Below are 26,394 nucleotides of genomic sequence, written 5' to 3'. Positions count from 1 at the left end.
CCCGCTCACAGCGACTTTGGAAGCCTCACCTATGGGTGGACGCACCGCGTAGGATTTCCCACTTGCCGGGACAGGCTCTGCAAATCCTCACTGTAACAGGGGCTCCCCAGTGACTGCAGGTCTGGATGATGGTAACGTATGCAAGTGGTGATGGATCTTTCTTAATCACTATTCTCTCTCTCATGTAGTAATGATTTGATGCATTACCCTGTATTTTCCTATTTGTTGCTTTGGGTGCATTATTCTGCTTTTTCTTACTGCATGTTTTCTGTATTACTGTGTTATGTTATTTGCTTATCACTAATAAAATACACCTACTCTTTTCACTCTAGTCAGAGTTTAATTGGTATCCTTAATCAGCAAAACACGTCCCCAGATCTCTTTCATGTATCCCTCTGTATTTGCCTGTCTCCATTCTGCAGAAACATGAGATATAGGTGTATCTTGTCCTCTTTTCTCTGCTGTTCTGCTCCACTATCCATCTGATGTCAACGCTAGGAGTAGGCACATGCTTCTGCAAGCAGAGAATTACTGTTTTTTGAAGTAGGTGTGTCAAGTTGTAAGTGTGCATTTAAATTAACAATCAGCATGAGCCCAGGCTTCCCCTTGGCCACTGCAGTGCATACAGGTGAAGTCAGCTCTACCTGTGCTGTCTCTCCAGTCTGCACAACATCTTGTGCGAGCATGTATCCCTCCTGGCTTGGCGTTGACCAGGCCTTGTTGGCCTTGTTGTACTTTCTGGCCTGTCCTAGCTCCCTGTATTTATCCATTTTCTCTTTTTCTTATGTTGTCAAGTACCTTGGAAGAAAGTCCAGAAAGAATTGCTTGTCTCTCCAGTGTAATCCCCATCACTCAGTGGCCAACTGAAAGACAGCTGGCTCCTGTATTCCTGGGAACAGATTCAGGGTGTGTTGCCCCTCCTTCCTCTGGCTCTCTCTTTTCACTAATGTGTCAAAGTTTTCTTGAAGAGAGGATTTTATTGTCTATAAAGAAACCTCTCTCTTCCCCTCCAGTCTTTAGGGGACCTTTACTCATCCTACACTGCATGGCTGATGGTCTTCAATTTCACTTGCAGTGAATTAACCTGCTTCTATGTTGCTTTACATGCATGTAAAAGACATTGGATTCCTAGGGCAATTTTGTTCAGACCCTTTTGGTTTTCAGATGCCAGACTCCATTGATTTCAAATACCTAAGAACCTTGAAAGATGCTTTGGGAGAGCTGGGGCTTTTGGCTTTTTAAACATCAGCAAATTTTCTTTTCTCCAAAATCTGTTTGTTTCCTTCAGGTACAAATTAATCTCAGGCTCCTGAACCTGGGTACAATTCTCTAAGGGAGACCTGTCGTGGTAGGCAGGGCAAGATACACTGTTTCTGTATACCCTGGTTAATGCAACGCAGTCATATTCCCACTGCTCTAACTCCATTCTCTCCCCTATTTAAGCAACGCACTTTGAATTAATGTTTACAGGTCTTCCTATTGTTGGCTTCAGCTCATTTGCTTCAATTTACAAAGGCCATCTGACTTTACAGATGATACAGATACCGGCAGTCCCCCTGTATTACTAGTATATGAACGCAGCCCTGTTCTCATGAAAGCTGGTGCCAAACCTCTCATAAAATAAGAGCAGGACTGGCCCACAGGCTCTTCTTTGTTCCATTCTCCTTGATGGTGATTAAAATAATATTAAAATTAGCTCCAGAATTAGCAAGTGTCAGACTCTTCTTGACATCTTCCATTTTGTAAGGTGTCTTTCTGATAGTGGTTCCATTCACTGAGCTGATATGCAAAATATGGTTGTTCTAGGCTTTTCATAGTGTGGAGCAGATATTAAGAAAGAGAAATGGGGACAACTGCCCTTCGATGTACAACCAGCCTTTCTATTAGTATCTGCAAAGCACCCCTGTGTCAAGAACAATAGCTGCATGGGTGGTTAACATAAAAAAACCATTCATGGCATTTTACCTTTATTTGGTGTGAAGTATTTTGTCCTTTTCTAAAATGTTAATGATGCCTAAAGTTGTTCCCTTTTTCAGCCCCACCCTCCACTTCAGAGACTTCTGCAGTTTGGGAATACACTGATACCAAGCTCTCTGTACTTCCTTCAGAAATTACAAGTGAAGCTAAATCTATGCAAGTCACTGCACTGCGGGGTTATCTGGTTTTAACTGGTATCATTGATGTAAGTATCCGGGTGTCAATATGCTCTAATAAAGAGGACAGAGATAAAAAAACCCTACCAAATTATTTATGCAAATGAGGTGGTGGGACACTGGCACAGGTTGCCCAGAGAAGCTGTGGCTGCCCCCTCCCTGGCAGTGTTCAAGGCCAGGTTGGACGGGGCTTTGAGCAACCTGGTCTAGTGGAAGGTGTCCCTGCCCATGGCAGGGGGTTGGAACTAGACGATCTTTAAGGTTCCTTCCAACCCAAACCATTCTATGATTCTGTGATGATTCTAAGATTTTTATCTCAAACTGAGAAACAAACAAAAAATCAGATGTAACCATTTCAATGCATTTGCGAGCCATGAAGGAACTGTTGCCTACTGCATGGTGTAGCACCATGGTGTAGCATGGTGGACCACTTCTGTAGTCCTGTCCCCCACTACCAAAAGCCCCCACCACACACACAAACACAGCACACATGGTGACAGGGTTCTTCCCTTTCACATGGGTGGTGTGTAGCTCAGAGAGGTCACCACGTCACCTGGAATGGTTGTGTCACCTTCCACAGTGTGCAGATGCAGTACCTGGAGCATGGACAGGGGAATGGGTTGCTGTTTTTCTCCACAGTGCGTTAAGAGGTATCCTCCATGACGCAGTTATGAAAGGCAGTATTGGTTACATACTGGGAAGTAGCTGATGGTTTTTTCCCCCACAAAGAGACTTTTCCTTTCTCTTCATTCTGTAGTTTTCCTTCCTCTCCATTTCAGTTTACAGGATTCTGGTGAAGGACAAGATGTTTCTCTGGATTGGTCTGATGGGAGTCAGGATCACTGGGTGGGTGCATGGCTTCACCCCATGTCTCCAGAGCAATGGGAATTTCCTTCATGCTAAGCAGCGGCAGCAACTTTTTTCACCAACTACTTCCCCTTCCACCATAGCATCCTTCTGTCTTTCCTTAGTAATGTCCATGGCAGATGATTTTTTTAAACACAGGACACCTACTAATGTGCCAACCTTTAGCTAACATAAGTACAGCGATCTGAAAAGGCAAATGCTATACACGTTACCTTAGATATACATATTAAGAAAAAGACCCATCCCTCCCATGCATACTAACAATGCCATCTGCAAATGTCATCACAGTATGTTCAAGAGTTGGAAATTTTCCAGTTAAATCATGCTGATAATTATCTTCTCTGACTCTGGGCAGGGATGGTTGAATACCCCTAATTTGGAAAGTATTATTAGGCTCTTCTGAAAGAAGGCCAGCTTCCAAGGAGCACGATGAGCTTTGTTGGGGGCATCTCATGGAAGCAACATTTCAGGGGTTAGGTCAGGGGGTTCTGTGTAGGTCACAGAAAGTTAAATTAGCTTGATCTCACATTCCTAACACACACACAACACCCCAAAGGCAAAATTCAAGAAGCCACGTGCAGTCTACATCTTGAAGAATGTGGCTGGATATAACTAACAGCAGAGTTTGGGCAATGGAGTTTAACCATTTGTATCTGCTCCTATTTGACAGCCAGTCAGAGACATGAATTTGGGAAAGAATATATAAATACAGAGTTTATAAATGCACAAACTGCCTACTTTCCTTACTGACTCAGAGTAAATATGTATAACCCTCTAATTCAGCTACTTCAGTTTCACAGCATCCAGGCATACCACAAAAAACTGATCTTCCTCTGAAGGTTTGCCTTGTTTTTTTTCTACTGCCAAATTTTTGTTATTAAATGTTTACAGTGTTTTATGCAGCTGTCTAAAGAACAATGAACCATAATCTGCAGGACAGATGCTCTATAAATTAAGTCTTAAATGTGAGCTGGTAAGGGTCTGCAGAATTTAGCCTTAGAGATACAATGTGGGCAGGAGCTTACGAAATGCAAAGAAAGAGGCGCAATGAATTAGCAGCAAAGTTCCTGAATGGTTTAGCTCCTTCAAGTACTTTGCTCTCTTATTCCATGACTTTGTATAGAAACTTCATAATTACACAGTGTCACTGCTTTCATATATATTTTATACTGTTATATGCGTTTCAGCTGTGAAAGACTGTGCTTTCTGTTGGCAAAAAGGATGATTATGGTTAGAGTATATTTATGGTCCTTTGACTTTTCCCCACCAGTTGGTAACTTCAGCTACATATTCGCTTTCAGATGTATAATTGGTCATAAGAAAATAGCTTCAAATATAATCTATTACACTGACATTTTCACGTTGTGAATGATCGTATCTAAGAAATGTCCTTATTTAGCCTCCTATTGGAAATATCACAACTGATGTCAATCTTCAGAGCTCCAGGTAGGCATTTTTCCTGACGCCCCTGGGGCTATGAGGGTCTGACATGGATGTTCACATACATCCACAAAATCATTCAAAGAGGTGATTTGCATTAGCAGGTATTGACCTACTTACCTGTGTGCAGAATCAAACCCTACATCAGTAAATGTCATCAGTCTCAAGCCCATGTGATAGAAATGCACAAAGTCACCACTGTCCTCATTTGCCATATATTCCTTAACATCTTTGGCCAGAGTAGCAAAATGGCTCCCTACTGGTGCAGAATGGAAACCTCAGCAGTAATTCACATTTTTCTTGATGACTTAAAGGAAACATTCCCCATTAATTGCCCATTCCCAGACTTCCAGGATGAAAAAGGAGCAGGCTCTCCTGGAGCTTCCCAGCTCTCCCCAGACAGCTGGGTCAGGCCTCCTGTGTTGTCTCTGTCTTAAGGAGTGCTGGGTTTCCAAAACATGGAAATAGCCTTACTAGCTATTAAAAAAAACAAAAAATCATCACATTACATTCTTCTCTTGCCTCCCTCGCACCTTACCAATGAAATGAGAGAGCAGGTAAGAGCCTTTTCAAGAAAGTGTTGGGTTTAACCATGATGAGGTCCATGTGACTGAGGCTCCAGGGTGCCTCATGGCTCTTCCCAAGTCCTCCTTCTGTCCTCCCACACATCTTGCTGCTTCTCACTTGGAACATGTCACTGCTCTTTACACCTTTTAGGCCAAGAGAAAGAATTTTTGCCTGTTCTCACAAGCATTTTGATTAACTAAGCAGCTCGACAAGCAGTGGCAAAATAATAATGGGTTTCCATGAGTTATTCCAAATGGATCATGACTTTGAATTAATGATTTGCAACAACTGAGTGAAAGATTTTGCTATGTCAGCTACTGGATTTGAACAGGAGCCATTCCCAGCATGTGCTCACAGAAGCATCTCAAAAGCAAAATACCTTAAGAAAACACTCCTTATTCAAGCTGAGTAAACTGGACTCTGTGGCATAGGTAAGCACTAAGCAGAAAGCTAGCAGCATTTTCCAGCTCAAGCACTGTTGTGCCCAGCCCCAGCACTGTTGTGCCCAGCCCCGACACTTGCCTAACTTTAGAAAGACTTAAGGTATGCGGATGGGGTGACTACTGAAGGTCTTGACAGACCTCCCATCTTCCTCTCAGGAGAGAATGACTAAGTTGGGCTGCCAGGCCCTGCAGGAAGAGAAAGGGAGGGGGCAATCTTCCTGACTCTCATCCCTCTGTGATGATCCTCAGTCTCTATCTATCAAAGTCACTGAGAGTCAATCTCTCCTCTGGTGCCAGGATGCCCAGGTAGATGGGCCAGGGTAGCAGAGTCAGTCTTGTCAGAATAGTTCCAGTTAAAATCACAGACTCTCTTTAACTTGGTCAGGTACAAGTCATACTTCATGGACTGTATGAGATCGTACCTGAAGAAGTAATAAATATATCCCTCGCCCTGTAGGAGGTCATTAGAGAAATCCCATGGGGTGTCCTCCATCCCCTGAAGCATGTGGGCTACTGTCAGAAAGAGGGTGCTGAGATCAGCCAGTGACTATTAGCATATTTCTGGCCTGTCCACTGAGCCCATTAGTATTATCTAAGAGTTTTCATTTGGTCAACACTATTGATTTTCTATTAGTGGCCAGTAAGTGATTCTCATCTATTGCCTGCTCAGTAGGATGGGATGGTCTCTGCTTAGGCAGTGTCTGCCATCAGACACCACAGTCAGGATTATACCTGGGGACAGTCCACCCCATCAAAAACTACCCCATGCCACAGCTGCTCCTAACTAACCACATGCCTATATGCTCCCCTGTCCCAGTGCCCAGCTCTCCTCTCCTCTCCTCTCCTCTCCTCTCCTCTCCTCTCCTCTCCTCTCCTCTCCTCTCCTCTCCTCTCCTCTCCTCTCCTCTCTCCTCTCTCCTCTCTCCTCTCTCCTCTCTCCTCTCTCCTCTCTCCTCTCTCCTCTCTCCTCTCTCCTCTCTCCTCTCCTCTCCTCTCCTCTCCTCTCCTCTCCTCTCCTCTCCTCTCCTCTCCTCTCCTCTCCTCTCCTCTCCTCTCCTCTCTCCTCTCTCTTCTCCTCTCTCCTCTCTCTCTCTCCTCTCTCCTCTCTCTCTCCTCTCTTCTCTAATGTGGGGATTACAGAGCTGACTCAGGTTGTGGGAAGCCTTGTTGTCTCATGACATTTAAAGGTCCCCATTGAGTCTGTGCTAGACATGTTTAGGTCGCAGGAGAATCTCTTTGTCATCCAGCAAACCGGCTTGTCTTCCAAGGAAGGACTATTCCCATTTATCCCAACATTCAGCCCAGCAATGAATGGGTTCCTGCTTACTTTGTGCTGCCAGTCATGCCCTTTGTAGTATGCACTGGCTAACATCTCTGCGATTTTGGGACCCAGCAGTTGGCATGGTTGGAGATAACAGGGCCTGACCACAATCTCCTATGATTGCAAACCTCCAGCCTCCTGGGTGTCCTCCCAGCATAGGGTCTTCCTGCCTTGATGCATAGAGCAAAGAAGTGAGGTTGCCCTTTAGAAACTGCATGTACTTTTCCTTCCCTCACCCCATATAGCAAAACTGTTTTCCTTCCATCATGTTCGGGATCTCCCATGGCTGCAGGGGAGTAAAGATTTGCCTCTGAGCCATGAAACCAGATTTGCTTTGCTGTAGACTTTTTCTCCAGCCAGTGAAAGCAGAGACAGGAAATTTGTTTTGGACTATTGAGTTCAGCTCTCCATACAGGATTTTTTGGCCACTCATCTCAGCTGGGACAGGAGAGATGGCTGAGAAGGGGGACCACCAACTGAATGGGGTCACCAGAGCATCCCTGACATAAGACATGAGACAAAATCCATATGAAAGCCAGGTGAGAGGCAGACACAAAGAGATGTTAACCTATGCTCTGGTCATCTATGAGGTCATCTGCCAAGAGGAGAGAAAGACTAAAAAAAGGGAAGGGTGGGTATGAAGTGGGATTGGCAGCTATCGCCAGCTTAACCAAAATGGACACTTAATAATGTATAGAACAAGTGACTCAGATTTGATGCTGTCTTTTAATTTAGGATCGATGTGTGTGTAGATTATATGGCATGTTTGCAGGAGGAGTGCTCATAGAACACAGATGTTATTAGAGCAGGATGAGTATTCATATTTGGTGTCAAGCCCAAAGCCACATTACAGAAGGGTTTTAAATGCAAGTATAACAAAATAATTCAAATGCAGAAATGAGAACAGGAGGGTTGATTAGTGTGCAAAGGATGACTTTTTGTGTGACTTGCCTTAAATTTAACAAAGCAAATCTTGTAACAGTTTTCAACTAGAACAGGTGAAGGCTTTGGCTCTTGAGAAAGCAGTAGTCTCCTGCACAGAAGGGCATGTAAATAATCCTCACTGGGAATTTTGGAGGACAGAGTCTGTCCACGCTTACCCACCTCCATGTCTGGTGTTTCCTCGGTCTCCCTGCAGAAGGTGTAGCTACAGAAATCAAGCTCTTTGATGGGCTGTTTTCCTGTGCCACAGGGCTGATGCATTAGCCCGAGGTGCTCAGGATATGCGATGGAAGCCAGGGTGCCTAAGAAGCCTTTTAACTCTTCAGAGTCGTAAACATTTCTGTTTCACTGCCAGAATCCCCCTTCCCTCAGAGGAAACTGCTGCTTCTTTCTCTTTTACCACTGGATGTGAGTGCAGGCCTGTTATTATTGGCACTCCCTTCCCATGGATGGATTTTTCTTGGTTCAAGGCACTCTAGTAAATTCTGAATGTTTAAAAGGGAAACCTTAGATTTTTTGTTAAATTTTTCTATATTTTATGTGAACAGAGGGGTTTTCTCTATTCTAGTATGTTTTTCATCACCAGGCCCTGGAGCATCAGGGACTCCTCCTTTACCTGGTACTTCATTACAACTCTGCCCATTCTTCAACAATAAAATAACTGCACCAGTAAGACAACAGAAGTCACTGCCTACCTTTTAAACAAAATTGTATATCAAAAACAAGAGAACAAGGCAGAAGTAAATAATTGCTTTTTCCCTGTCTTTATGAGGTGAGTCCCATGCATAAAATCCACACCCCAAATGTAAGCGGGAAGGTGAGTTGTGAGGCACAGAGTTGTGAGGCACACTGAGATGTCCAGAGGGCTTCAGTTTGTCCAGGTGCTTCTGTGAGGTTTCTCCGCACGGCCCACACTCTCCCAGGACCAGCCTTATCCAGCTGCCTGACACCCGGGCTGCTGTGACATCTTGAGGGTCTCACCTCCAGGACAGACCTGCCTTCTCCTGGGACACAGAGCCATGGCTTACAGAGGCAATTGCTGGGTCAGTGACAAGACTGAAATTGGTGTCTCCAAAGCCTGTGTGACTTCTGGGACATGCCACAAGCTGAGCAGGGGTAGAAAGTATTTTCTCATCTTGCTGATTTGCTAATTGGAGTCTTGCTCTGTCAAATGGTGTCCAAGACCTACCTTTCCACTTCTGCTGTTCCCTTAAGGATCTTATTCTATTTTCTTTTTCTTCTAATTTTTACAAATATTTGTCCTGAAAACAGCCTTTCTAAAGTGGATACAATCCAAACAAAGCCCAGACTCTGAACTGTCAGAATTTCCCCCATCCCTGAGGACTCTCAGGCCATCTCTGTGCTGAGCGCTGGGCCTCCAAGTCTATCTCATCAGCATATAGTAAAGCTCATGGAGGAGAGGAAATCAGACCATCTTGCATCGTGCATGACTTCATGGCCTTGTCATGACACACATCACCTCCCGTCCATCAACCCTGTTGTGAATGTGTAGAAGGTCATCCAAATGGTTTTGGGAAATCACACATCTGCTCGGCTTCTCTGCTCAGTTTCCCAGCCTAAACCCAGAGAACTAGTGTTCCCTGGGCTTTTTCTTTGGGGACCCTCTGGCATGAGGCAGGAATCTTAAGAAGGAGAACTTTACATGATCTACTTAAGTTTCACCTTGATTTGACCTCTTCTTCCTTTGCAAAGTCAGGGTAACGCTTTCACCTTGTCAGTGGCTGGCTGGGGGCTGGTGGTGCAGCTGCACATGTACCTACTTGCTTTCAGACTGCTCTGGAGAGCTCACAGTTCTCATCAACAGCCCTTGTCCAGCAGATTGCAATCTCCCAGGGTAAAAAACTAATAGAGAGGACCCTGATCCCTGCAGGCCTGGTAGAAAATGTGCAGTAATTGAAAGGATAATAATACATGTCAGATGTACACAGGCTGTGGAGGTAGCAAAGGAACTTAATGAAAAAACAAATCCTAACAAGCATGGGATACTAATTTTAAGTAGTAATTCACATATTACTTATTGCTTAAGGGCAAAATTCATGCTGCCTAACATACTTTCCCAAGTTTGCAATGCATGTCCTTTGCAACACAATAAATAGGTACTTTTTTTAACACTTTCCATGTCCACGAAGATGTATCCATAACCCATGCCACATCAGGTATTCACAAGGCAACAGCATGATTTCAGGAATGTATTTTAGTGTTGTAAAGGAGATCCCTGATGAGATCCATTCATGCTCTCCCTCCCTGAATGGTCCAGGCTGCCATTACCACTGCGCTGAGCAGGGAGGAGGAGGAGGGGATGTCCATTAACCCCTTCATTAAGTGCTGAGATGGCAGTCACAAGTCAGGGTGCATCCAGAAGAGCCAGATGAGCAACTTTTGCAGAGAGCAGAAATCCCATTTGAATCCCACAGGGCTGTGGACAGTACCAGCAGCAACAACACTGAGTTTTGCTGAAACTTTCCATTTCCAGTGTTTGAAGAAGCCCATGGTGATTAACCAGCCAAATCTGCCATCAGGGAAGCAGAAATTTCCATTTTAGAGGTGAGGAACACCGGAGCATGGAGAAGGCAACCTAAGTGTCTGTCAGCACAGGACCAGGAGACGGGCCTGTGACCCACAAACCTGTCTCCTAAGGTCATCTTCTCCACAAGACTATTCAGGATTTGTCAATCTTTCTTTGTTTGCTAGCTACAAGAAAAAAGTGACTATGAATTCTGTCACTGTTTGTCCTACCCTGAGCTGTGTGGTTGCAGGACACCACAGTGGGGTTTATCCCACCCGACTGCCAGGTACAACACAACACGCCCTGAAAACCAGGTGTGGAGAAGTGATGTAGCAGGGTATGGAGGAGACCAGCCAGGGGGAAAGGCAAGCACAAAGCATCTGCCAGCCCCCAGGACCAGCTTTCCTCACAGCAGAGGAAATGCTCATACAGAGATGGCAATAGATGGTGATGGTCTTCTAAGCTGTTTTTATAACATTGTCTCCCCTAGTTCCCACCAGGACAGCAAGTGGATAGATGATGTCATCAGCCGTCCCCAAAGAGTTTGGTAGAAGAACGTAAGTTAATTGAGCTGCTCTGCCCAAAGTCATGGCCACAGGAGTAGACAGAGTCTTGTTTTCTCATACAAGGACTAAAGGGTCCTGAGGAAGGGGTGTTCCTTGTCCTAACGGGCTGCTTCTGCAGGTGAATGGTATTTGGGGTTGGTCACCTGCACACAGGGGTATCTCAGTGTGTGGTAACACCTCTGCTCAGCAATCTGTACCCAGATCTCAGCCACCCCCTGGGCATCATAGCCCAGACAACATCCCGTAAGAGGAAATTCTGGGGAAGAATTATTAGATGTTTGCTGAAGAACAGTAAAAATGTAGAAATGTTATTTGGAACTGGACTTTCAACATCTCTGGCTTATTAGAGTCCAAGTTCTCTTAAGGTCCTCACCAACAACCTCTCTCAGCATTAGCAGGAGCTAAATTGTGGGAGAGGAAAGAAACAAATATCTTAAAAATCAAATTACCATGCAAACCAGAAGGCAAAGAATATTTGCATGAGATAAAGCTTCACCTACTGAACTGCCAATGTGCAAAAGAGAAACCAATCAATTTTCTTACAAACATCAGTGCATATTTCAAAGAACATTGAGTTTCCATTTTCATTTATTTTCTCCTCCCTTTTTTCTTTCGTACCCATTTTTCCCTCTAAATTTAATGTTGGTAAATATTTCTCCCTGTTGCTCAGATAACCATATCTGATTGCAGAGGCTTGAAGTTTAACCGATGATGAAAGACTACCTGAGGGATACTGGAGCGCGTACACCACAGGGGTGTGGACATAAACCCCTGAAATATGCTGGCAGTATGACCAGAGTTGTTCTACCTGTAGGTTAAGTCAAGATAAGAACTTGCTTGCCGGCTCCACAGGGGACCGAATCCCTCATGGTTGTTAAAAAAAAATCCAGACTGCTGGCTTGAGATGGGGCAGAGCCTGTGGGTTAGGAGACCAGGAGGGGGCTGAGCCACCCACCAACCTTTTCTGACACAAGAACTGCTGGTGACCCTCTATCCCAATGGTGTGGCCCCAGCTGGGAGGGCAGGAGGAGACGGCCAGCCCTACCAGCCAGGACCTGGGCTTTTGCTCCAGATGGGCTTTCTGGCACCATTGCAACAGGCTCTCCTGTACCTAACTCATGGGTGTCTCTGCCTTTCCTTGGTGGGCTTCAAAGTTTCTCAAAGTGCATGGTCCCTGATGGGCTCCAGTGTGCCATGTGGTGGTGGGCAGTGGGTGCAGTGGCCACCCTGCCGGCACCAGCCAGCCCTTCAGAGGGGTTTACGTAAAGGCAGTCAAACACGTCTGTTCAGGGCACAGGCAATGAGGCACAGGAAGAGAGGATGACTAATGGCCCCAGACTGGTCTAGTTAGCACCAGGGCGGCTTCGCTACGTGCCTCCTCATCAGGTCCCCACAGCGCCAGTGCACAGGAGAGAAGGGCCACTTTTTGCTGGAGCGGAGGGCAGGGTGAGAAAAGCCTTTCCTCCCTCGGAGATGCTGAGTGAGGGTCTCCCCCTTCAGACATGGGAAGGGCTTAGGTTTGGCATAGGAAAGAACTGGAAAGCACAGCTGCAGCATGAGAACTGGCACTTCTTGCATCGCACCCTCATACAGAACCATCTCAAAATTTTTTGCAATGGCCAAGGCACAGAATGCAATGCTGTTCATGGGTTTGCAGGATTTTACAAGTGTTGGCTGATGATAAATGCCCTCTTTGAAAAGCCAGGGCTACTTGTGTCACTTCAGAGTATGTAAAAATCTCTGCAAACAACACAGGCAATTGGAAGATGTCAAATCAAAAACAGCTCTCACAGTAAATTTATAATTCTGTGAACTGGAGACAGAAGAAACAAAAAGTAATCTTAAAGTTGCCAGCTGTTCTAATTAAAAGAACTAATAACCCCCCCCCCAATAACAACTAATAAAAATTGTTCTTTACAATAAAAACCCACATGATTTCTATGCCAGGCTCCTGATGGACTGGTGCCCCTGAGCAGGCAGTACCGGAGCGGTGCCAAGGTGTGTGCACCCAACTTCTGATCACATGGCTCCTCTAGCACAGCCTGGGCAGGACCCATCCTGCCCCACACACAGCTGGAGCATGGACAGGCACCAGGGGAGAGCATCAGGCATTAAAAGGAGCTCTGAGTGGGATGCTATGGCCATAGATATGGGGGTTTTAACACTTAAAAGCGATCTAATGCTTAATTCCTCAGTTCACCTCTACCTTCAGCTCTGTGCCTCTGGCATTAACACAGCTGTCAGTAAAATGACAATAGCATGTTTAAGCTTTCCTTGCTATTAATCAGGACAGTAATGGTAGCTTTCTCTGGGTTTGTAACTGCCTACACCACAGACCCGTACTATGTCAGCTCTCCATCAGGTACTACAATGTCATGAGACAACGCTGGTTTTCTTCACTCTTTTGGACCCATTTTTAATGTTGAAATTCTTCATGGCAAGGCTGTTGCTTGAGCCATGCAGCAGGGTGGCAGCAGGCGTCTGCTGACAGTGGTGACATGGAGGAGTGCAGGGTTCATCCGACAGAAAAATTGGAAGGGATCATTGCTCCAAACGGGGCCGTGTTTGTGCAACAGGAGTGAATATGCACAGCAAGGGAAGATTTTTTTCCCCACAAGCATGAGGCCAAGGCTTTGGCATTAGCTTGCAGCCGGTGAGGAGCATGCAGCTCCTGACTTGGCATGGGGCAGAGCAGGAGCGGACTGTGACACACAGCCCAGCCCAGGCTTCCCTCCATGTCGGCCACGAGTGCCGGGCAGCAGACTTCAGGGAGGAGGAGAACAAAGTCACTTATCATCCACTTTCTGCCCTCTACCTATTTGCTCTCTGCTCATCTAGACAGGACTGAAAATAACAGTGTGCAAGAGCAAGGGCAATAGGTGCAGGCAGCCCAGGTGGGAGGTCTGCACACGCTGGAGTCCGGCTGGGCTCACCACCAAACCCGGTGTGGGTCACTCTGGCACGGCAGCAAATTGATCTGAGAAGGATTAGGAGAAGAAGAGTTATCTTCACGCCTCTAACACAGAAGTGAGAATCAATTTGGTGTGATTTAATATATGCTAAGATCTTTGAATGAATTAATGGGAGTGGTGGGTCTTGGTCTGGACATGGCACTTGCAGACCTGGACAAAGTGAGGAGCATTCAAGGAGCACAAGAGTCAGGAGAAACACAGACCAAGGGTATGAAAGGGAGAAGCTTGGTAACATGGTGCATTTCATCCAAAAAAAGAATATTAGGAACAAATATAGAAACAATCATCTAATGTATAAAGCCTTCTTAAGGAAATGATCATTTTATATTATCTGCAGAGACAAAGACATGAAAAAATCAGTTTTCCTTCTTCAACAAAGAGCATTTTGACTCGCTACTAGGGAACATTTCCAAGATGTACAAGGCGTGGAGCATGGGGAGAGGCTAAAGAATCTCTGTCCAGAGAGATTTTTCAGGAGTCCTTAGATAAAAGTCCCCGTGATGTTTCCATACATCAGGAGTGCTTGCAGGCAGGGGTCTGGCAGGGCTCCCTGGCAGGCGAGGGCTGCCTCAGTGCAGAGCGGGAACCATCAATCCCTCCAAGTCCCTTCCTGGTTTACAGTTTGTTGCCTGAAATGCAGCATTAAGTATGCTTGGCAAGAGTCATCACTTGGCTTGAACAAGCATTTGATAAGATCCATAAAGCTAAATATGGATTACTGCTCTATAAGAAAGTGTTGAACACCAAGTATGCCCCACTTTCTATGATCTAAACCATGTTAATTCTCTAAGCGCAATTCATAACACATCTGGAGCCAACTATTTCCATCTACTTATAGACAATTTTAAATGAGATACTGTTTTAATTTTGCTGAGCCAAACAGAGATAATTCCCCCAGGAAACAGTTTAAATCTGTAAAAAATAGGACAGTGTAGGTTGCTAAGTGATAATGATTCGCAAAACATACATACTTACACAAAGGAAGTGATTAATTCAGGACATTCTTTACATATCACCTCTATAATCTCTCCAGCTGTAGCCCATTATGTACTTTTATCTCGCAGCATACTCTCTTTATTTGTCTTTAAATCAATTCTTTAAATCTGTGGGGCTTTTTCAAATTTATATCTCTAATTTACCCAGTCTTCTGCCTGCTGCAGCCATCCTCACTCTGTGGAATAACACCCATGGACCCATCACACACAGAGGATCAGACACATTTGCAGTTTGCCACCCAAGAAAGGTTCAAAGAATGGTTCTATGTACCAGTGTCTGTTCAACACGGGTGGCTGAGCCACATCTTCATCTGCCATCATCCGTGGAGGAGTTAGTGGTGCAGATCCCAGCTCCTGCAAACAAGGCATCTGCCTGTTCTTTATGGACTCCTGCTGCTGCATGGCAACATTTTGCTCTGTGCCTTAGAGGAAGACCTTGAAGATGAGAGGCTGTATATCCAAGCTGGCAAAAACGACGTTTGCAGGGCAATGGAGAGTGTTGTTACTAATTTAAATATGACTGCTATTTATACTGTGTTACCTGCAGTGACCAAGGAACAGCATTCAGATCTTCCATGGAAATACCTCTTCCAGCCCCAAAATGCCAATTTTTTCTCACAAAAATGACAAGCACAGGAACTCCTTGGCTGCCATTAGCACTTGACTTCAAACAGTGGCCTAAAGTTTTGCCAATTCTTGGAAAAATGCAATCACTTTTTTTTTTTTTTTTTTTAATGGCATTGTTGTCATTTGAGTGTCTGCATGATTTATTGCTTTCCCTGTAAGATGCTGCATCCTGAAGCAGATGCTTCCTGCAAGGAATGAGCACAATCATCCCCAGTTCCCCGCCTGACTGTTGGGGTGACCGGCTCTGTCTTCCTCCCTTCTGCCTTTAAACTGATGTGAATCTACTGACAGCTACTGTCACCAAGGCTTCTTTCAATACCAGCTCCTGTTGTATCCCTAAGGAAGCACTGAAGTGAGCTTCCACAAAATCAGGAAAGCACAGTAAAACCTGCCAATCAGTATCTCTTTGCACTCTGCCTGTTTTTGGAGATCTCTTCTGATGTTTCGGTGGCCTTTTCCTTCTAGTTGTACAGCCATGTCCTGCTCTGGAGCTGTTTCCCTCTTCTGTTCCCTCATCTGTCACAGCCTCAGTGTTGACTCCATTCCCTCCTGCCAAGATCCCTGGTTATTTCAACACACCAGTGCTTATGTTGGGATGGACTGTACAGTTTGGTCTGTATCCAAGTGCACCTTCCACCGCTCCCTGCACCTTTTGCTCCCTTATGACTAGTGTTACTGGCCTACATTCCCATTTCCTTCATGACTTCCCCTTTCTAAAAGGTATGAATATCCACTCTTGGTGATTTCTTCATTAGTTTGTGCAATGGTGATGTCTCAGCAGCCCTGCCTTATTCATACCTTTCTGGGAATGATTTTACTGTGTTGCTTGCATAACTTTACCATGTTTGCTTACACCTTTCTGCAAAGCCCACCACCATGCTATCTTGGATTGCTTCCCTGAATATTTGTCCTGTGGTTTACAGTGAGTATTTTTTTTCTACAATCACCTGAAATGTTCCCGAAATATCTCTTTGGAAATCACCTTCTCAGATCTAGCCTTTACCTATTGTGATCAAGTGTCACCCCACCTTTTTCTTGGTCTTCCTCTTGGTCTCTTTGTTAGATAAACTAATTGTTTGTTCCATGAGCACTGGGTGTATGCTTATACTAAGTATTATGCAATGTTGTAGATTTTAATTGGTTTTAATTTGCATGCTTACAGGGATGAAGGATTTCTGATTTGTACTAACTATATCTGCATCATCTCCAAGAGATGTGTATCTAACCTTCCTTAAAAGAACTCAAAGACCTTTGCAGCTGCTCTAAATAGTTTTTTCAGTTGCTTAACTTACACTTCAGAAGACTTTTAAAACTATAAGCTGTGGATCAAACTCTCTTGATGCTTGTATTTTTCATCTAGAATGAACTTTGTACAATCTTGTAAAAGCTTGAAAAATATTTTTTAATCTATTTCATAAGCAGCAAGTCCAAGAGTGTAGATAAGTATGTGAAGACAGTTTCCATGCCCACAAAAAGTAACAAAGCGCATGACCAGGAGAACAGTTAAAACAACTGTCAGCCAAAATCATGGGCATTAGAAGAAGGAGATGTGGAAGTTGAGCAGCAGGTGATAAATATGTCTGGTTTATTGCTCTTAGGGTGACGGGGTTCAGTCCCCAGTCAGGCTCTTCTAATTTGCCATGCTCAGGGCTGAGACTATGGCTTGAGTAAACAACCTCTGCTGAGGTGTCATGCCACCACAGCATTTCCCTCTGCTGGGTGATGACCCAGACAGCTGCTGGCCTCCACAGAGAGCTGCTGCACCAGAGGGAAAAACATCAGTGCAAAGATGCTGTTGAGCAGTGAGTGGGCAGCTGAAAAGTTAGGGAGACTGTAAGGGACCCCAAACAGGCATGGATTAAAAAAAAAAAAAAAAGGTGGGGTAGTAGGGCAAGAACTGTAGAAGGCCACAAATGCAAAAAAAGGGCTGTTAGGAGAAAGCACATCGTGTATGAACAAATGGTGTAAAGAAACAATGAGGGTAGGCCAGGATGGTTGCCCATCTTCCTGGGCAGTGAAGGGAGATGCTGAGATGGACCTGAGGCTGACCCAGTGCAGCCTCCCTTCGTCCCGGGCTGTGCTCAGGGTGTTATGCAGGCCCATGCTATCTGCCGTGCTGCCTATTAGATTATTCCCAAAGGTGAAAATGTAGTCATAAAATTCTCCCTAATAAATCTGCCTTAATTAAGACAGCTTGCAATTTAGTTGTGGAGATTATACTTTCTCCACCCAGCTACTGTGGTTTTCCCAGGTATGCGAGATGAGGATTTTAACCAAGAATGGATTTTGTGTGACTGTAGGTGGTTTCATATCCAGACTGAGAAAAAGACTCTCAGGAGTAGAAGCATGTATTAAGAATTAAATAGTTTCCCTACAAAAGGAATAAAAAAGAGGAATAGGTATCACAGATTTACTAAAATATTTTTCTTCAGGGGAAATTGTAGCATACACCACAAAAGCCATGTGAAAATAATAGTTCAATTAATGAAAAAAGTAAGGACTCCCTGAGAAAACCATGTTTGGAAGGCCAGTCAGTATTTGCTGAACAGGCCTGGAAACCAGCAAAAATGTTTCTCATGGCTGAAGAATATAAAGAAAGAATATGAAGTGAGAGCTGGAGGGAAGAGGGGCTCAGAGAAGCTGCACTGGTAAGAGTGATTAAAGCGAGGGCAGCATGTAGCATCTGAGTACATCCCCACACGTGCCGCCTGCGGCGGGGTCTCTGATGCTCAGGCATGACATAAGGAGTTGGAAAGGCAACTAACAGGAGCCTGGAGGTGTGGAAGAGCTGCCCTGGGAGCCTAAAAGTGGGACATAATGTCCCCCAATACAGGGACCATGCTTGCCACCAGGGTCCTGCTTCTACCACCCTGTGCATTCTAGGTCCAAATACAAAAACCCTGTGGTATAAAAAGGCCTTCTGCCAATAACTTTGATTAAGGCTCACAGAGCAGTTGGTCACCAATGATCTCAGCAGGTACCATGTCTACAGATAAATACTGAGTTAGCCATAAAACGGGGAGCAGCTTCATCTTGGAACATATAATGAGATTAAATCAGGAAGCCAAACATCAGTGTCAATGGAGAGGATTAGGAAAAGGCTGCGTTTGGCTCCCCACTGCCAGCAGCACATGGTGCTTTCCTCGGAGGAACATGAGTCAGAGGAGTCGCTGCCAATGGGCAGCTCGGCTTTGCCTGGGGAACTGCAATGTGCTGCAGGGGAATGACTAAAACAGGCCCCTGAGACATCAACCATGATCAAGCAGGGTCCAGATGGCCAGAGGTTCACATTTGAATCCCATCTACTGAGCAAAAAAACCAATCAGTAGTTGTCACAAATTCTGTTTGCCTGTAGAGGCTGGAGTGGGAGGTTGGTACAACATCTGAGTAGCAATTAATCCCCATGTGTAGCTTTGAAATTAAATATTATCCTCTGAGCAGCTGAGAAACATCAATAATAAAGAAAAGGGTCATCAGAAGAGACTAATGTGGTAACTAAGGTGGAAGGTAAATGGTGAAAGGACAATTCAAGGGAAGGTTTAAAAAAAAGGAAAAAGAAAAAATCTAACAAAGTGCAACATGTAACCATATGGTTACATGAGCTTAGAAATCATGCAAACAATCATATATTAAAAAAGGGCTGGAAAATACAAGGTGTGCTTTCCTCAGAGAAATTTCTTGAGGAAACATACCCAAAAAGGAGGAGTTATGAAAAACAACCGTAGTAACGTAGTTCAAGTGCCACCATTGAAAATAAGTTCCCTGAGTGTTATCATAAGTAAGAGACAGCTACAGACTTAATGCTAAATAAACCAGTCTTCCCCTGGAAGCTGAGCTTTATCCAGTTCTGGTCTTTGTGCTTTCCTGCTATAAACAAGGTAATCGTGTATTGGTATAGAAGTCTCTCAACACCGCCTTAATTAGGCAGCTTTCAAATAATCTCTGTTTTTTATGTCATCTTACTCATAAATCATGACCACAGTCACATTAAAGCTGTTCTTGCAGGCTCTAACACCCAGTGGTGATCACCTCTGCCTTTTAATATAGGTTTCTGAGCCTTTGATATGACCACCTGAAGAAGGTCCTACAACTACACATGTCTAGGCAAAAGAGACACATGCTGCCGCTAAGTCAAATATTTGTCTCGCAGCAAGTTCTCAAGCTTTCTTCACCCTGAAGTAATGCCATCGGATGGGTGGCAGCTGGCAGTGACCTGCATTAGGAAAAACAGAAAAGCTGCAGCAGGGATCACGGAACAGAGAGCCTGGACCAGCACAGCACTAGGGCAGATGGACCTCCCTTAGCTTTTGCAGGTAAACTATTGTGGAAGGAAAAAAATTGTTTTACAGGTGAATAGTCCAAGCTTGTTAGCCTGGAAGACAGGTGAATGAAGATGAGCTGTTAACATCTGTTTCTAGCTATGCAAGAGGCTGTGGCTGGGCTTCCTATGAGCTGGGCAGACTGGCCTAGTTAAACGTTACAACCCAAACTCATTTGCTACAGAAACAGGGAAGCAAGCCAGGCAAGGTACTGACACAGACTGATCTGGCCTAAGAAATGGAACAAAACCTGGGACTGTGGGCAAGGTGACCCACATCACCTGTTTACTGACCTGACCAGCCAGGAGCTGCGTGTCAGAGGAAAGTCCTTTTGCTGACATTCAAGAAACTTATCTGCAGGTTACAGGAGAGGTGGCAGCTGGAAATTACACTTTCTTTTGCTCTGCATATGCATGGGGACAGGATTGATAATAGGGTGGACATGGCAGTAATTACCTGAGGCTACAGTCAGCAACCACTGCCTGGACAGTTGTCACAGCAAGTTTTATGGCAGTAAGTGTGGTGAGCTGGTAGGTCAGTGCTCTCCCGAGGTAGCACTCTGCAGAGGAGTCTGGACTGTAATTTTTATAAGGGACTTGAAAACTATATGCAAACACAGTAAGCACTGTTCACAGAGTGTACTGGGGCAATACTAACAAACACGTACCTCACTTTTACTGATGATTAAATATGATTGTATTAATCCCTATCTAATGGTTTTCCTTATAATAAACTATTCAGATACTAAAATCAGATTAAAACATAAACCAGGTTATTACTTAATCAAATATGTTTTTAATTTGTAGTAATATAAATAATACCGGCATCTTGTTAGAAAATTTGTATTTTACATTTTTCTCTGCAGTTGTATCCTTATTTTTAATAGCTTTTGTTTTGTAAACAACAGACTAGAGAAGTATGATGTCTCTTTCAGCAACTGAAGTAATATTCAGACTTTAAAAATTGATCAGACTTCTGTAATCACCACTTACTATGCACTGATACAGATCTCGATGGGGGAGATGATGTTTGTAATTAACATTTCTTCCTAAAAAAGGAAAACCAAAAGCAAATGCAAGAAACATTTCTGGTTTACAGAATTACCCAATGTGACTTCATGCTACTCCATAAGCTTCTGTACGATACAGATCAGACACAGGCACTGCCCATTTGGTTAAATTGCTTGGTTACACAATTCACTATTCCCACTACCCCATATGTTTGAAATGGCACAATTACATCTTTCCATTACTGCATGGGTTTGAAATGACACAGCTGAGTAATATCAGAAAATCTGCTTTTGTGGTTGTAAGGTGCTCTGGAATGTGGAAAGCTCTGCACTTCTTGGTATGCTGCCGCCTTTGTGTTATAGCAGTAATTCCAATAATTTGTTTTTAACTGCACAGAAATACTTTCTATATTAGTATTAAGAGCTCAGTAGACAGATTGCACCCCATTAAGTTTTAAGAAATTTCTTAAAAAGAAAAAACAAGCCCCACAGCTACACAGCTGGGAGCAAAGCTGACTGGTAGCTTTGCTATACAAGTGCTGCTGCTGCGTGCAGGAGCAACGCACACATTACGAACTCATCTGTGCTGCATGGAAACTGCCAAGGTGTTCACTGAGGCAGCTGATGGAGGGAAGCACAAGGCAATGGTAAACCATTTCCCCTGGTAGTGCCCGTTTTAATTTATGTATAAATGATTATTGGGAAAGACAAAGAAAAGAAAACACCAAAAAAAAAAGATTACTCTTTCAGAAAACCCAGTTATGTCAAGGCAGTTCCTGGAAACTCCTGGCTAAATGACAACCTCATTTCTTTCAGTAATATCAGTGACAGCAAGGATTTTCCAGCTTCATCACTTGCTCACTGGGCTGCAAAAAAATGCCTCCATTGTATTCCTTAGGAGTATTATCTGTTAAAGCCAACCAAGAGCCAGCAACCGCCACTTCATATGGAAAGTATGTACTGTTACAATATTGGAAAAATTAGGGCAAGACCTGATGCTAAAATTTAAACAACTCAGGAACGCAAAGGAAGATTTCCACAACGTTTTAAATTAGAGGGGTTTTTAAATGTTTTCTGTTGGAAAACATCTCCAGTTGTTGTGCCAACACAGAGGTGTTGGACCCTTATGGGGGCCTTGGACAGTATGTTAATACTGTAACAGTAGCCATCATCTAGGCTTAAGCTAAACAGCTCATACATCCAATTTAGGGCAAATTTACACCTCTATTTTATAGAACCTTTTAAAAAAGTAAGTTCAGTTTCTGCACAAAGCTCTCCTATATTCACATGCAAGTATTTGACCTTTCCACGTTAAGACTAAATTTTACTCATAACCGAAAACAAGTTTCTGGATGATTCTGCATCTTATACTTCTCTACTTCTTGCAAATACAGGTCTGAAATACAAGTAGCTGGAAGAAGTCTACAAAGCCACATGTTAAAATCTCCATTCCACGCTCAGATTCAAGAAGAAATCTCATGCATGGTAAGTGCCATTTTATTCCAAGCATCTCTCCATTTCAGTGTTTAGTGAAGGGCAATCTGTCCTCTCTGAAGGAACAAGTATCATCAGAGAGAGAAGGGGAAATGCTGAGGAATGTGCAACCCTAGCTAACTAGAAAACAAAGTGGTTTGATGTATTGAAAAAGTTCACTGCATTTAGTGGAAACAGTGCCCTTACCAACAGCTCTCCTTGAAACTCGCTCTGCTCCCAGAGGAGTTGTGCAGGCTTTTCCACACAGCCAGGAGGACACAGGACCAAATTTTGATGAGCTGTATACAAAAAACTGCTAGTCCAGTTGCATTTGTTCATGACTTCACTTGCAGCTGGTTTGCAGTTGGAGCCAGCTGAAACCATCCTCGGAGCATTTCACAACCCCGTATCAGCATGTGCAAACTGGAGCTTCATAGCAAATTCTGGGAGTCAAACATTCAAGGTTGCCCTGTTTTGCCTCAGAAGCGCACTCTACCATCTTTTTTTTCCCCAATTCTCATGAAACTATCGATATGACAGCATTTGCTATTTAAATCGTGAGTTTCTTTTCTGACCTCCTTAGGTCATATTTATAAAAGAAGCAAGAGGTCTGTGTAGCCACGGCTCTGGGCCTTATGGCATCACATGCAGCAGGGGAGGATGCAGGTAATCACTCTTCCCAACAGATAACGTTGTACGGACATAGCAGTGAGGAATCAACCTTTGCTACTGGTCTGCTCCCAGCACATGCTGGAAGTAATATTTAAGCCTTCATGAGTATTAAGATATGCAGTTAAATATTGCCATTTGAATATTGCTTTTGTATGATTAAACGCACACATTCAAACAAATACACCAGATTTCAGCTCCTGTCACTCTGCTATTCCTTATTATAAAAATCAGTATTTATCATTACTCATATATGAATATTAGCTTGTATGCAATGGCCAAATGACCCTTCCAAATTAAAGTCGTACAATAAAAGAAAAAACTCAGAGGGGAGAAGAAAGTTCTAACTGAAAAATGAACTCTAAGAAATACTAGTCTATGGGTAACTCTCTCTAAGCGATGTGCTCTAAGCTGCATTGCCACTTAACTCTGAAAAACACACTGAAGGGAGGAATTCCTTTCTCTTTCTGAATTCACAGAAAAGAAGGGAAAGAAATCCTTGGCTGTTAGCTTGGTACAAAGCCTTAACAAATCAAATGTGAGTTTTCTCCTGGGGTCAGTTTTTGTCTTTCCACTCACTTTGACTGATTTGCACACGTGCACACTCACACAAAATGGAAGGTGCAGGGCAAGCAGAGAGCTGCCCTGCCAGCATGACTGGAGCTTGGGGGAATGGCAGCAGATGAGCAAGCAGCTAGAGTAAACGTATTAATTTACACTTGTTTACTCTAGCTAGATCTGAATTAATTTGTGAAACATTCCCTTTGGGCCTGGGAGGCTGTTGAAAGCGAAAGACCATTTCTTTTTCCTATTGACACTTACACTAATTGCTAGGTTCAGATCTGCCCGGCTCCTCTTCTCATGGAGGGCTCCTGTCCTTTGTATCTGCAAGGGTACCACAGTTACATGTGCTCAAAGACCTTTTTGTAACTCGATACTATGGCAATGCAGTCCCAACATGTAACTACCTAGGCACTGGCAGCATATCTCATCTTTTAGAGAAACTGAAACTGACAACGACATTGTTTTGTCTCAAAATTACTTTTTCTGGTTTTATAACAAGCACCACAAACACTATCCTGCTTCCCTAATGAAGCACAGTTCATTTTTTGCCTAAAAGATGGTATAGATAGGATAATGCAATTTCTTAACACCATTCTAATGAGATAATATGGCAATCAGAAAATACATTTCAACCTTCAAAATATTATCATGACTGGACAGAAGGTTAACTACAGAATAGGGAAAGTAAATTCACATGCTGCTTTGCAAGTTGCAAACTACTTTCCTTACACTCAGAGATTTAGGACTGCACTTTCCTCAGTGAAGCAGGTGAGTGTTTCCCTGCATCCGCCCTTTCTTCCTTATCTTACATGTAATAGGGGCTCTGATTTTCAATAGCATTAAGTCAAAGGCTTTGATACGAACACATTGGACTCTGCTTCCAATAAGCAGCAGTAACTAATAGCAAGGCGGTAAAACACTTTACTGTTAGGTAAAACACTTGGTAAAAAGTGCTAGTAAAAGGGAAAAACAGTGCAACAAAGACAGGGATTTAGAAATTTCTATAGGTGTAACTTGATTAAAAATAATACAGGATTTTAAAATATGCAATCGTGTAAAAAAGAAACCACAAGAAAAATCCTTCCAAAATATCTCATAGTTTACCATAAAATAGTTGCTGGAACATTCAAGCAACTGTTGCTTCTTCTGCTGAGAATTAAACAAAATAAATCTTTGACCATGTCTGCAGCAGTTCTGCAACTCTGTAGAACTGCTGATGTTAATTCTGAAAGACTCCTCATACCAGGTGCAATCTATCACAAGAAGTTTCTTGCCATTTGAGGAAAAAAAGTAATGGGACAGAAGGAGTAAGAAAAATTTGAAGAAAATAATTAAACCCATTAATTCAACAGAATTGGGATTTCTACCTTACAAGCAGTTCAGCTCTAACAAGTTGATCCCCAGAATGGATTCTTCACTGTCTAATTAGCAAACCTATTAGCAGTTCTGTCCAAACTGTCAGCTAAACACCCTGGGAGAAGTTAGTCAGGGACTACTATGAGAAGCTGAGAACCAAGAGGCAGAAGGAAAAACGTGAAAAGGGAGAGATAGGGGATCCTCCCCTCCCAGCAAACCCCCACAGCCCTGAGCAGTGGAGATGCTGAACAAGGTGAATGTAGCATTTATCCATCACCAGGAGGGTTGGCCCCTGGGAACCAACAACGTGGGGGGTTTTGGTGGCTCAGACTTTTCTGTAAGGAATTCTTTATATGTGAAAAGTTGTGACAATTTAATGGTATTACGTTAATCCGCTCAGGAAAATGCATGGAAAAACCTGAATGCAGATTTATTTACATCCATTCACATCATCCTAAATTTCCCTTATGGTTTAGGTTAAGTCCTCTCAATGTATGCGATGATTTGAACCAATCTATATACATTCTTTGGAGTTAATTAACTTAAGCCAGAGCAACATTTATGATACAAAATAGGCCAAAATCAAACAAAACTTGGAATCAGGCTAATGATTAATGATTTAATGCTAAATGCAGGCTGGCAAGAAGCACAGGAGGTCTCTGGTGGAAACTTCTGCTCACAGCAGACTCAGCTGTGAGGTCAGATTGGGCCACTCAGGGCTTCATCCAGTTGGGACTTGAAAACCTCCAAGGACGGAGACGGCACCACCTCTGTGGACAACCTGTGCTTCTGCCTATCCTCATGAGGGGAAAAGTGTCTCCTTACATCCAGGCTGAAACACTTGTGTTTCAACTTATGTCCACCATCTTTATCTTTTCACCCAGCCCCAATTTAGAGACCTGATTCCATCTCCTCTTGGACCTCTCCACAGGCACTGAGGGCTGCTGGTAGGTCGCCCCAAAGCCATCTCTGCTCCAGGCTGGACAAGCCCAGCTCACCCAACCTCTCCTCACAGGACCAGTGCTCCAGCTTCACCATCTTGGGGGCCTCCCCTACCATTTTTCCAATGTCTTTCTTGTACTGGGAGCCCCAAGCTGGGCACAGAATTCAGACACAGTCTAATGACTGGTGAGTAAAGAGGATTAATTGTGAACAGGGTACAGGTCCCTGGGATAAGAAGAGCCTATCTCATTAATTTAGCTACCTTTTTCTAACGATTTCCAGTTGTTGCATTTACCAACTAATAATTTTGTGTGCTTCAAATCCTAAGCGTATGTCAGCTAGAATAACATTTATTGTCAAACATCTCTCCCACAACTTGTAGCTGTGAATCTGGGTGGGAACTGACACTCCAAGGAGAGCTCTGCTGTATGCCAGACCCTGCAGAGGAGCTGCTCACCACACATTAAGTGCCCTGGCACTTTCCAGAGTGCTTTTCTCCTTGCAAAAAGCCATTCCCACACAGCAGGGCCCTGCATCTGCAGCAGGGTCACCAACACATGAATTATAGGAGAGTGCACATTATTTCTTCCCTATTTACTCCCACTGACTTCCACAAATTATTCTACAAGAGCGCTGGTTTCT

The 26,394-nt window shown here is 43.8% G+C and overlaps 1 long non-coding RNA gene across 1 annotated transcript; it reads left to right on the top strand.

The window, feature by feature from the left end:
• On the top strand, positions 1-26,354 carry LOC141964857 (uncharacterized). The gene is made up of 4 exons (XR_012634400.1): positions 1-119; positions 19,468-19,733; positions 22,143-22,233; positions 25,742-26,354. It is a non-coding gene; the product is annotated as an uncharacterized LOC141964857 (long non-coding RNA).
• The last annotated feature ends 40 nt before the right edge of the window (positions 26,355-26,394 follow it).

The sequence above is a fragment of the Athene noctua genome, chromosome 1 (genome assembly GCF_965140245.1).
Source record: "Athene noctua chromosome 1, bAthNoc1.hap1.1, whole genome shotgun sequence".
NCBI classification, from domain to species: Eukaryota; Metazoa; Chordata; class Aves; order Strigiformes; family Strigidae; genus Athene; species Athene noctua.
Note: the sequence above shows the minus strand (reverse complement) of the source record. Positions and strands in the feature narration are given on the sequence as shown.